This window comes from Vulpes lagopus, chromosome 21 (genome assembly GCF_018345385.1).
Source record: "Vulpes lagopus strain Blue_001 chromosome 21, ASM1834538v1, whole genome shotgun sequence".
Lineage (NCBI taxonomy): Eukaryota > Metazoa > Chordata > Mammalia > Carnivora > Canidae > Vulpes > Vulpes lagopus.
Window position 1 is genome coordinate 778079 of NC_054844.1, and position 13275 is coordinate 791353.

At 46.0% G+C, this 13275-nt stretch overlaps 1 protein-coding gene across 1 annotated transcript in view; it reads right to left on the reverse strand.

Moving 5' to 3' along the window:
- The window catches only part of SLC25A18 (solute carrier family 25 member 18), a 31295-nt gene extending 20198 nt beyond the window's left edge, over nucleotides 1-11097 (reverse strand). Inside the window, exon 1 of the mRNA XM_041736479.1 lies at nucleotides 10538-11097. The gene's annotated coding sequence lies outside the window, so the exon portion shown is untranslated. The remainder of the gene's footprint in view (nucleotides 1-10537) is intronic.
- Nucleotides 11098-13275: the final 2178 nt, after the last annotated feature.

Below are 13275 nucleotides of genomic sequence, written 5' to 3' on the forward strand. Positions count from 1 at the left end.
AAAAATTTAAAAATTTTTTTTTTTATTATTTATTTATGATAGTCATATATATAGAGAGAGGCAGAGACAAGGCAGAGATAAAGGCAGAGGGAGAAGCAGGCTCCATGCACCGGGAGCCCGACATGGGATTCGATCCCGGGTCTCCAGGATCGCGCCCTGGGCCAAAGGCAGGCGCCAAACCGCTGCGCCACCCAGGGATCCCCATTTTGGTAAAAATTTAAAACAGTGGCAAATAAAAATCATAGAACAATGGCCACAGGGCCACATGGCATCCATGTCCAGCAGAAACTTTGGAAAGGGTAACCAGAGCATGGCAAAAAGTCTGAATTGAAGATGTAGGTTGACTGCATAGAGGGGCAACTGAAGTTGCAGGTGAAGATAACAATCACCTAGAGAAGGTACATGAAGAGGAGAGGAGAGGAGGGGAAAGGAGGCGAGCACACCTACGGGAATTGAGAGCAGGTAACCACGAGGGCTGGCCCTGTGAGCACCCGTGAGAACCAGTTCTAAGTCAGGATTGATCCAACTATCAGTCAGAGGCCAGGCAGAGGATGCAAGGGCTGTGAAAGGGGTCTGGCAGAGGCTCTGTGGAAGTCATGAGTTCTAGAAAGGTGGGGAAGAAGCCACATTGCAGTAGAGAAAAAAATGCTAAAGTTTGGATGGGGCTCCTGGATGGCTCAGTCAGAACACCATGCCACTCTTGATCTTGGGGTTGAGTTTGAGCCCCATGTGAAAATATTATTAAAAATAAACTTAGGGGGTGCCTGGGTGGCTCAGTTAGTTAAGCCTTCAGCCTGGGTCATGATCCCGGGGTTCTGGGATGGAGCCTACACTGGGGGCTCTGCTCAGCGGGGAGCCTGCTTCTCCTCTTCTCTTCTCCCTCTGCCTGTTGCTCTGCCTACTTGTGCTGTCAAATAAATAAATTCTTAAAAAAAAAAACAAAAACACCTTTAAAGTCTGGATGAAGAGAGATAAATATGTGATATTTAAATGAGGAAACTGGAACATTTACAGGTAGGGAAGAAAGGAGGAGAGACTAATTGATAGCATGTGATCAGCATGCACATAGGAGAGGCTGTAAATGCAAAGTACAAGGGAAAGTCACCTTTGGTGAGGGGACATTAAAAAAGTAAAAAAAATGAAGGTCTGGAAAAGCACAAAGTTAGAGGCCCATGCAAGGTGGTCTCCCTCTTTAAATAACAAGGTCAGGGGACAGCCAGAGTGGCTCAGTGGTTTAGTGCTGCCTTTGGCCTAGGGCCTGATCCTGGAGACTCCAGATCGGGCTCCCTGCATGGAACCTGCTTCTCCCTCTGCCCGTTTCCCTGCCTTTCTGTGTCTCTCATGAATAAGTAAATAAAATCTTAAAAACAAAACAAAAAACAAAAACAAAAATGCTGTGTTTGCATGTCCTCAGGCATCAAAGGGTGGTATGCAGTGGTACAACTGTTGGATCTCTTCACTATCCCATTTCCAGGAGCCACCCCCGTCTCCCTCACCACTCACCTGGTGGGGACTGCCATATTTTTTTTTAATAAAGATTTTATTTATTTATTTATTTATTTATTTATTTATTTATTTATTCATGAGAGACACAGAGAGAAGCAGAGACACAGGTTGAGGGAGAAGCAGGCTCCATGCGGGGAGCCTGACGTGGGACTGGAGGATCACACCCTGAACCTAAGGCAGATGTTAAACCTCTGAGCCACCCAGGCGTCCTTGGGAGAGAACTTTTTAAAGAAAAAAGAACCTGGACTTGGCGACTGTGGAGCTGGCGGAGGCCTCAAACTGAGGCGCTGAGGAACCGAAATTTTCGGAAAGGGAGCTGCCCAGAGGACGGAGAGGCTCTGGCAGAGAAGCCAAGACTCTGGGAAGTCAGCGGGGAGGCACCCCTCGCTTGGCAGGCAGGACACCATTTTGCCAGTGAGTGGACCAGGCTAGTTCTTGGACCCCTTAGATGACTATTTCCAGAAGCATCTCTGCCCTGAGTGCATGTGTGTATGTGTGTGTATACACAAGGGGTGGTGTGTCCTGTTCCCCACCCTACTGCAAGCTCTGTTTTGCAAACAAGAAGCTGGCTAAGGATGATCTTGGGCAAAGAGCCAGGAGCAGACAGGTCCTGGTGGGGAAGGGAGGGAGTCCACCTGGCAGTGCCCAGCTGGCCCACCTACCCTGTCTTGTCCAGATGCACTGTGCCTAATGGCAAAACTGTCACCCATCCTAGGAGATAGCCAATTAACAGATGCTTGGGTAGTGATTGGTTTTGTTGCTGTTGTTGTTGTTAATAATGAACCATTATTCTACTTCTTAAAATATTGAAAGTACTAGAAAAAAATTAGAAAATTTGGAAAGCACAGAAAATGATTTCTTTTTAAAGATCTTACCTATTGGGCAGCCCGGGTGGCTCAGAGGTTTAGCGCCGCCTTCAGCCCAGGTTGTGATCCTGGAGACCCGGGATCGAGTCCCACATTGGGCTCCCTGAATGGAGCCTGTTTCTCACTCTGCCTGCCTCTGCCTCTTTCTCTCTCTCTCTATGTGTGTCTCTCATGAATAAATAAATAAAATCTTTTTTTTTAAATCTTATTTATTTGACAGAGAGAGAGTGTAAGTAGGCAGAGTGGCAGGCAGAGGGAGAAGCAGGCTCACCACTGAGCAGGGAGCCCAATGCAGGGCCCGATCCCAGGACTCCGGGATCATGACCTGAGTGGAAAGCAGACACTTAACCAACTGAGCCACCCAGGCACCCATAGTAATTCAATTTTATTGTATTTTACAAAATTTTTGGTCCATAATGGGCAGGGCTAAATAATAAATAAGTCCATCATGGGTAGATAAAAGCTATCCTAAGTCTCTTACAGGCAAACAAGCCGCTGCTTGATCTCATGGGCGTCACCTACAGTCTAGGGCACCTGACAGCCTCCTCACTCTGCCTCCCCTCAAATCCAAGCTTTACCAACATTGCCAAGTAAACAGAAGGGCAAGTCTGGGCCCAACTGCCGGTCTGCCACTTTCCCATCTAAAGGGCATTGCTAACTTCCCACCACTCTTAGGACAGATTCCCAACCCTTTGCCCTGGCCTGAACCCAACTTTCCTACTTGACCGTGTCTCCCAAATCACTCCCTCACCTACTCTCCCTGCCAGCCATAGAGAACTCTCGCTTCCTGGAACACATCACAGTCTCTTGTGTCCGAGGCTTGCACATGCTGTCCTGTTGCCTAGGACACTCTTTCCTCATCTCTACCTGAAGAATTACAAATTGTTTTTTGGGCTTCCTCCCCTAAGCCCTTCTTAAGCCTCTCAAATCTTGGCGATGAGTCCTCTTCTGTGATTCTACTTAATACCCAGATATAGCACATTCCACGTTGGATTATAGTGGTTTGTTTGCTGGACTCCACCCCCAATCAGAAGAAGTTACTGGAAGAGGCAAGACAGTCCCAGGGTTTTACCCCTGGAGTCTGGTGCAGAGACATTCAAAAGAGATGTTGGAATCAATGAACCACGAGGGTGATTACCCCCTTAATTTTGCTGTCAATCTTGTCATTCTCTTCAGCTGCCCTCATTTCTTCACACTGAGACACTCAGGGAAGAGGCCCATTCTCTCTTCACCTTCTCTAATTAGCAGGGCAGGTGGGAGTTCTTCAGGGCTGAGCCCCCTTACACTAGCATTGCCTGGGATATCCTATTATCAGGGAGTGGCCACTTCCTTCTGCCTACCTCCTTCCTACTGTGTGCAGCAAGTGAAATGAGACCCTTTCCCACTGGCTGCTTTGACCTCTTTCCCAACTGTTTGCTAGACGATCTTTCCTTACTAACTCTAAGCTTGATGCAGACAAGACACTTACCTGCTTTTAGTAAGGAACCTCTCGCCTTCTCTGGATGCCAAGACAGGCCAGATCACTGCTGAGTTGCAGGAAGGGTTGGTTTACAATCCTCTTTTGTTATGGGCCCTCTCTCTTCATGCCCACACAGCCCTTACACCTGGGGCAGGATGGGAGGGAAGGTGGTCACGAATCCATCCTCCTCTACGCCAGGTCCCCAGCCTCTCTCCCACCTCCCACACTGCAGACTGGATTTGAATGGAGCCTCCATGAGGCCACTGTGCAGCCTAGCCAAGCCCAGTCCTACCTCCTCAGGTGGCAAGCAGGTGGCTGTTTACTTGGTTGTGGTATGACTGGGACAAAAATTCAAGCTGCCAAGGCGTTGTTCAAAGCAGCCTGAGGGCGAGGGTGACAGGACATTCACCACCCACTCAGCGACCTGGAAGTCCAGGAGGAGGACAAACACTGGAAAATCAATGCAATGCAAACATGTCTGCCAGACTTTTGGGGCCAGAAGGTAACATCTGCTTCTCAGATTCACAGTCTCTTCCAGCTACAGGGATTGCCTGTTGCGGTGATTCTGTCTGTTGAGTGGGCTACCATGTGCTCTGCCATCGGGAGGCTACAGTGTGGATGGGGCACACTCATGGCACTCACAGATGTTCTGGCAGAGCTGTGAGCTCAGGGTTGCAGCAGAGGATCTCTTCCAGTTTATAGAGTTGGAAAGGGTTCAGGAAGTAGTCATGGGTTTTGGGCTTGAAGACTGAGGGCAGAGGTAGAATTGAACTCCAGCTTCTCTTTAGTGGCAATTGTGTAATTTGGGGGAAGGGACGAGGCAGTAGCGGGGAGATTAAAGCTGGTAACATGTTGGGTCCCAAAGGTAGAGGACTTTTTTCCCAGCCAAGAATTTGGAAGAGATGAAGAATTAGCACAGGACAGACTTTGATGTCAGAGACCCAGGTTCAAATTCCAGCTTCCAAGTTAATAACTACCTCACTTTAGGCAAGTTATTTAAATGCCTTTCTTCATCAAAAGGGGGTTGAGGGGTACCTGGGTGGCTCAGTGGTTAAGTTTCTACCTTCGGCCCAGGTCATGATCCTGGAGTCCTGGGATCGAGTCCCACATCGGGCTCCCCGCATGGAGCCTGCTTCTCCCTCTGCCTGTGTCTCTGCCCCCACCACCACAGTGTCTCTCATGAATAAATAGAATCTTAAAAAAAACAACAACAAAAAAAGGGGGATTGAACTATCCACTTCATAGGACTGCCATGGGGCAGTAGAGCACAATGCCTGATAATGGGATTTGATGTAAGCCCGCTTTTGAACTGGTTTGAATTCCAGTTTACTATTTACTAGCTGAGTGACCTTAAGCAAATTACTTCTCTGGGCCTGTGTCCTCATCTATGAAATGAGACTCATACTTAGATGTAGAGCATTCAGTACATTTAGTACATTCAGTATTTCGTGTCTGGCACATAATCAGTGTTCGCTATGTGAGAACCTATCCTCTCCCTTTGGTGGGCAATGGAAAGCTGATCCACGATGTGGAGGAGGGGCCCACAGGGCACAGTTCAGGTTTATGGCAACACTAAGTGGTTTGGACAGGCTGAGAGATCACAGTAAGCCAGGCAAGAAATAAAATGAGAACCTGCATTGCAGGGGGATGTGAGATTTCTGTGAAGAACCGATATGCTTGGCAGCCAGTTAAACATGCCAGGGACAAATATTGTCTGAAACATGGATCAGGGGATCCCTGGGTGGCTCAGTAGTTTGGCGCCTGCCTTCTGCCCAGGGCATGATCCTGGAGTCCCGGGATCGAGTCCCACATTGGCTCCCTGCATGGAGCCTGCTTCTCCCTCTGCCTGTGTCTCTACCTCTGTCTCTGTGTCTCTCATGAATAAATAAATAAAATCTTTAAAAAAACAATGAAACATGGATCAGCAGGAAAAGATGTATTATCACCCCAACTAGGAGCATCAGGAGTGGGTAAGTAAGGAGAGTAGAGGGAAGAAAGGTTTGGCTGGCTGTGGAGTTTCAAGTGGCAGTCACAAAACAGGAAGCAATGTGTACAAGAAAGAGTGCTATCACCTCACACCTGTGAGGGTGGTATTATCAAAAAACAGAAAACATGTGTGGGCAAGGTTGTGGAGAAACTGGAACTCTTGTGCATTGCTGCTGGGAACGTAAAATGGGGCAGTGGCTATGGAAATCGATATCGCAGTTCCTCAAAGAGTTAAAAAAATAGAATTACCATATGATCCAGCAATTCCATTTTTGGGTATATACCCAGAACTGAAAGCAGTGCCTAAAACATATCTGCACACTCATGTCCATTGCAACATTATTCACAATAGCTAAAAAGTGAAACAATCCAAATGTCCTTTAATGGATGAATGGATAAACAAAATGTGGTATATACACACAATAGAATGTTCTTTAGCCTCCAAAGGAATAAAATTCTGCTACATGCCACAACATGGATGAACCTGGAAAACATGCTAAGTGAAATAAACCAGACAAAGAAGTACAGATGTGTGACTCCACTTACCTGAGGTACCTAGAATAGTTAAATTCATAGACTCAGAAAAGTGGTTACCAGGGGTTGGGGGAGAAAGGTGGTAGGGGAGTTAGTTTAATGGGTACAAAGCTTCACTATGAGATAAAAAACTTCTGGAGATGGATAGTAGTAACGGCTGCACAATGACATGAATGTACTTAATGCAACTGAAGTAACAGGTAGCAGAATTTTATTCCTTTTGGAGGCTAAAAAAATTCCATTCCCAAATAAATAAAATCTAAACAAACAAACAAAAAAAACCCCACACCACCCCAAACTGAGTGGGGGCACCTGGGTGGCTCAGTTAAGCATCTGTCTTTGGCTGAGGTCATGATCCCAGGGTCCTGGGATCGAGCCCCACATCAGGTTCCCTGCTCGGTGGGGAGTCTGCTTCTCCTTCTCCGTCTCCCTCTGCTGTTCTCCCTGCTTGTGATCTTTCTCTAATAAATAAATAAAATCTTTACAAAAATGGTTAAAATGGTATGTATGTATTTTATCATGATAAAAAGGAAGAGAGAGATGAGCAATGAAGCTAGTATATTACATTTAAACATAAATGGATGACATTGGAGGGAAATGATGTGAAAAATAAGATGTAAGATGTAGAAAATAAAATTGCAAATCATTTTGGTAAAAATTTAAAAATTTTTTTTTTTTATTATTTATTTATGATAGTCATATATATAGAGAGAGGCAGAGACAAGGCAGAGATAAAGGCAGAGGGAGAAGCAGGCTCCATGCACCGGGAGCCCGACATGGGATTCGATCCCGGGTCTCCAGGATCGCGCCCTGGGCCAAAGGCAGGCGCCAAACCGCTGCGCCACCCAGGGATCCCCATTTTGGTAAAAATTTAAAACAGTGGCAAATAAAAATCATAGAACAATGGCCACAGGGCCACATGGCATCCATGTCCAGCAGAAACTTTGGAAAGGGTAACCAGAGCATGGCAAAAAGTCTGAATTGAAGATGTAGGTTGACTGCATAGAGGGGCAACTGAAGTTGCAGGTGAAGATAACAATCACCTAGAGAAGGTACATGAAGAGGAGAGGAGAGGAGGGGAAAGGAGGCGAGCACACCTACGGGAATTGAGAGCAGGTAACCACGAGGGCTGGCCCTGTGAGCACCCGTGAGAACCAGTTCTAAGTCAGGATTGATCCAACTATCAGTCAGAGGCCAGGCAGAGGATGCAAGGGCTGTGAAAGGGGTCTGGCAGAGGCTCTGTGGAAGTCATGAGTTCTAGAAAGGTGGGGAAGAAGCCACATTGCAGTAGAGAAAAAAATGCTAAAGTTTGGATGGGGCTCCTGGATGGCTCAGTCAGAACACCATGCCACTCTTGATCTTGGGGTTGAGTTTGAGCCCCATGTGAAAATATTATTAAAAATAAACTTAGGGGGTGCCTGGGTGGCTCAGTTAGTTAAGCCTTCAGCCTGGGTCATGATCCCGGGGTTCTGGGATGGAGCCTACACTGGGGGCTCTGCTCAGCGGGGAGCCTGCTTCTCCTCTTCTCTTCTCCCTCTGCCTGTTGCTCTGCCTACTTGTGCTGTCAAATAAATAAATTCTTAAAAAAAAAAACAAAAACACCTTTAAAGTCTGGATGAAGAGAGATAAATATGTGATATTTAAATGAGGAAACTGGAACATTTACAGGTAGGGAAGAAAGGAGGAGAGACTAATTGATAGCATGTGATCAGCATGCACATAGGAGAGGCTGTAAATGCAAAGTACAAGGGAAAGTCACCTTTGGTGAGGGGACATTAAAAAAGTAAAAAAAATGAAGGTCTGGAAAAGCACAAAGTTAGAGGCCCATGCAAGGTGGTCTCCCTCTTTAAATAACAAGGTCAGGGGACAGCCAGAGTGGCTCAGTGGTTTAGTGCTGCCTTTGGCCTAGGGCCTGATCCTGGAGACTCCAGATCGGGCTCCCTGCATGGAACCTGCTTCTCCCTCTGCCCGTTTCCCTGCCTTTCTGTGTCTCTCATGAATAAGTAAATAAAATCTTAAAAACAAAACAAAAAACAAAAACAAAAACAAGGTCAGATCATTAGCATTGGAATACAAGGATGGGTTTAAGACCTTACTGCTTTCATTTTTTTTTTTTTTTAAAGATTTTATTTATTTGTTCATGGGAGACAGAGAGAGGCAGAGACACAGGCAGAGGGAAAAGCAGGCTCCGTGCTGGAAGCCCGATGTGGGACTCGATCCCAGGACTCCAGAATCACACCCTGGTCCGAAGTCAGCGGCTAAACCCCTGAGCCACCCAGGGATCCCCCCTTACTGCTTTAAAGAGCAATGAGCCTGTTAAGCAAGCAGAATCTCAGGACCCAGCTCAGACCCAGTGAACCAGGATCTGATCTTAACAAGATTCTCCGGCTGTTAAAGTCTGCAAGCCACTGGTTTTAGAGAGTGGTTTACAATGTTGACTGTGCAATAGAATTACCAGGAAAGCTTTGTAAATCCTGATGCTCAGGCTGTACCCCAGACCAATGAAAAAGTCTCTGGGGTAGTGTTAAAGCATCTGATTTATTTTTATTTTTAAAGATTTTATTTATTCATTCATGAGAGAGAGAGAGAGGGGGGGGGGCAGAGACACAGGTAGAGGGAGAAGCAAGCTCCATGCAGGGAGCCCGACGTGGGACTTGATCCCAGGTCTCCAGGATCATACCCTGGGCTGAAGGTGGAGCTAAACCGCTGGGCCACCAGGGCTGCCCCATCTGATTTTTTTTTAAAGCCCAGGTGTCTTATTTTGTCTTGCTTCTTTTAAGATTTTAAGTAATCTCTACACCCAATGTAGGGCTTGAACTCACAACTCAAGAGATCAAGAGTTGAATACTCCACTGACTGAGCCAGCTGGGTGCCCCAAAGCCCAGATTTTTAAATCCTAAACGAGCAGCTTACATTGGTAACCATTGGTTAGAGCACTGCAAAGCCAAACATAACTCACTAAAATTTGCTAAATAAGTCACAACAGCAGCTGTGGGAGAGGTCACAGGCAGTATACAGGATTTGCTGAACAGAAGGGAGGGTCTTGATGTGACTGGATGGCCACAATGGTTGGTTAAGTTTGGACTGCTCCTCCCCAAACACCCAACACGCAGAAGATGGGAGAAGATACAGAAACTTGGAGTGAGGTCTGATGGAGGAGCATGGGAGAAGAGGCAAGGTGTCTCAGAGGGCAGGACTGGGATGGGGCAAGGTGGGCAGCGAGGGACTTTCTCAATTTTGCAGCCATTCTTGGTCTGCAATCCTCCCCCAGGAGGCTAATCCAGGCTTGGATTAGAGAAACATCCTTCACCTTTATCCATGTTAACCAGCAGAGTGTAGGATGAGTTTTAGTTTATAAGAATGCAAGGATGTGCATCCAGTTTGAAAGAACAGCCTGCTCAGATGAGCTGTGGCCAACAGCATCTGTGTAAATGCCAGGGCCATTCCCATAGGTCAGTGTTCTCAAACTTCAGCTTGTATCACACCCACCAGGAAGGCTTATTACAACAGACTCCTGACACCTACATCGGTCTGCATCAGTAGGTCTGGCATCGGAGCCAGAATATGCATTTCTAACAAATTCCCTGGTGATACTGGTGGTCCAGAGACTACTCTCAGAACCAGCAAGAAGGTTATGTGACAAGAAGATAGTCGAGACTCAGACCATGGCCTCTCCCAAAGCACGCTCCAGTTTCTGCAGACCTATGCTGTCTCTAGGAAACATCCTCTCGGTACCACACTGGACAGGACGACTAGTGGTAGTTTGCTTTGTCTTCATCCCTAGAGTGTAGCCTAGTGGGAGCAGAACCAGGGGGAAAGGGGAAATAGGGACTCAAGCTGCATCAAGGACTCAGAAAAAAACAGGCAAAGAGATCACTGGATGGCAAGAGGCTGCAGATTGCAGGCCCAAATTGATGAGGGGCCAGGTCTGCACAGCCAGGTCTGTCCCAACCAAGGCTGACACACCCCACCTTCCTGCAGGGAGGGAATAAAAAAAAATAGCTTTCTACTACTTTACACATGTTCTTTCTAACACTTTAGTCAAATTTTTCTTTTTTCTTTTTTTTAGTCAAATCTTTCTATGTTGTTTTTCCTTACTATGAACTCTGAGCATTGGAAGCTATTTTTTCCTCTTTGCCACTATTAGTAATTAGGCAAAGTAACTAGGCAAACATTTAATACTTACTGAGAACTTGAGTCCGAGTTAGTCAGTCTTCATCTTTGTTCTTGGGGCACATACAGGCCAGGCTTCACTTGGACATCTTTGCCTTCCTACTGCAGACTCAATTCCTCCCCAGAGCAAAAACCTTGAATCCAATCCAAGGAACTGACTCCACTGCTTTAAAAAAATTCTATCTAGCGTTAGCTGGACAGAATAGAGCTACTCCTTGTCATTTGTTGTCCAGAACGGGGTTCAAATCCAAAACTGTAGAAGCAGGTAGTGCTTTTCCAAACTTGAAGACTTCTCAAGGGGATCTGAATTTCTATGCATGTCATGGAAGCGGAAAGGGGTTGGGATTCCAGCACATAATAGCCAAATCTGGGGGTTTTCCAGCTGCTTTCTTGGCTAGTACTTCACAGTCCATCTCACACTGAAGGTTTTGCTAAAACTGCCTAAGGAAACTAGGAATGAGCACTGGCAGCAGAGAGGGGACTGGAACAGATGCACAATTGTTCATTAAAAAAACCCCAGGGAAAAGCAGGAGGCCAGGGAAACAGATCCGCAGGCTCATCTACAGAACATCCAATGAGGGAGGGGACGCTCAAGAGCTCTGTCTCATTCCCAGTTGGCCTAGAATCCAGCTGCACACCTCCCCCCGCCCCCCAGAGAAGGTCCAGTAGCATTTCTTCCAAAAGCAACCCTTGCGTAACAATTTAATGACACAGGCCATTCACCTCTCCAGGAAGATTACAGGCTGAAGGTCGACCTCCAAGAGTCCAACCCTGGGTTATTTTCTCAGTTCTGTTAAAACCTCTCAGAGAATGTTGATTTTATGGCAAAACTGAATCCCTAGAAGAGCTACTTGTTTATAAAATTAAGATCCCTTTCCTTCCCCAGTGACAGGAATTGGTTTAGAGACAGAAAACATTACTGTTTAATAAGAGAAGCACTTCGGATGTTTCCAAATGTCAAAGAGCAAAGTTCCAGAGTCTTGAGACTAATCCCCGTTGACAATTTGTGACTTCCTTCCTTTTCCCTAAATCTTGCCCTGCCAGCTTTCTTTTCATGCTCCAGTTTGAAGCAAGCGGCTCACCGAGTAGGGGGATTGTTGTGTAAGCTGTTACCCATGGGGCTTAACAAGTGTTAATGTCAAATAATAGTTCCAAAAATAGAAGTGGATTAACACTGTCCACTGTACCAAGTTTTGGAACACAACTGATCTGTGGAAGATACTTTGTTTTGGTTCGAAGGAGATCAATCTGGGAACGCCCTAAAGGGCACTCAGCTAAGAACTAAGTTCCTATAACAAAATTAGCTGAAATAGTCAAAAAAATTTGTTTTTTGTTTAGTGAGGAATTCATGTCACAATAGGAGTGGTTGCAGCTGGGAATCCAGAAGTCAGAAATCAATTTTTTCATACATTTTAAGGATGTGATACTAGTATGCACTGGGAATAGAGCTGATGCGGACCATGCTGGTGTCACAACTGCCAGGACAATCAAGGAAGCCAGGCCAGAGCAGAGTCCACCGGCCCTTGCCCCACCAGCACAAAAGGAGACATTGAAACACCATCTTACCAGTATCCTGTCAAATCTGGGGTTTACTAATGATTTTAATTTAAAATTGATTCAAAAAAATTTTTACTTCAAATATTATATGGAAATGCAACTACTGAACTAGAACATGTGACTGACATTTTTTAGAAAAAATGTTTTTTAAGATTTTATTTATTCATGAGAGAGAGAGAGGCAGAGACACAGGCAGAGGGAGAGAAGCAGGCTCCATGCAGGGAGCCCGACGTGGGACTCGATCCCGGGGGTCTCCAGTATCACATCCTGGGCTGAAGGTGGCGCTAATCCGCTGAGCCACTTGGGCTGCCCCAAAAAATGTTTCTTATGGAATTATGATGAACCATAGTTTTAAAACAGCAAGATGGAAGTCTTGAGATCAGTCAATAATAATATCAACAGGGACAATTTAGGGGTGCCTGGGTGGCTCAGTTAAGCATCCAACTAGTGATTTTGGCTCAAGTCATGATCTCATGGGTTGTGAGATTAAGCTTTGTGCTCAGGAGACGTCTGGTGGGGATTCTTTCTCTCCCTATCTCCCCTAAAGATATAAATCTTTAAAAAAGGGACAATCTAATACCACACAGTTGGGAGGTCAGGAGGGATCTGTCACTGCCCTAGAAACTGATAAACCTGAGTGAACACAGATCTGGAAATTAGCATTATTTGTGGTAGAATATTTTTACAGAATATTACAAGGCTGATAAGGATAAAGCAGGCCAGAAATTTTGGTGTCTTAGAACTACAGCCAACTGATAAGATAGCTACTTTCTGCTTTTTTTTTCTTCAAGTAAGCTCTACACCGGAGATGGAGCTCAAACTCCCCAACATCAGGAGACACATGAGACACATGTTCCCCAACTAAGCCAGCCGGGTGCCCCTAGTCTCCCTCTCTCCTTTAACAAAAGCCCTCCTAGGAAATGGAAATAAAAACCAAATAAATTGGGCAGGTAGGAAGGAGATGCTTACCTAGTCTCATAGCTCTCACTTTTAAAGAAAATTTATTCATTCATTCATTCATGAGAGACAGAGAGGGGGTGGCACAGAGACACGGGCAGAGAAGCAGGCTCCATGCAGGGACTCACCACCTGAGCTGAAGGCAGACACTCAACTGCTGAGCCACCCGGGTGTCCCTCATAGCTCCCACTTCTGGCCACTTGTAATGGATCCAGGCTACCACTGCCTGGTGTCCCC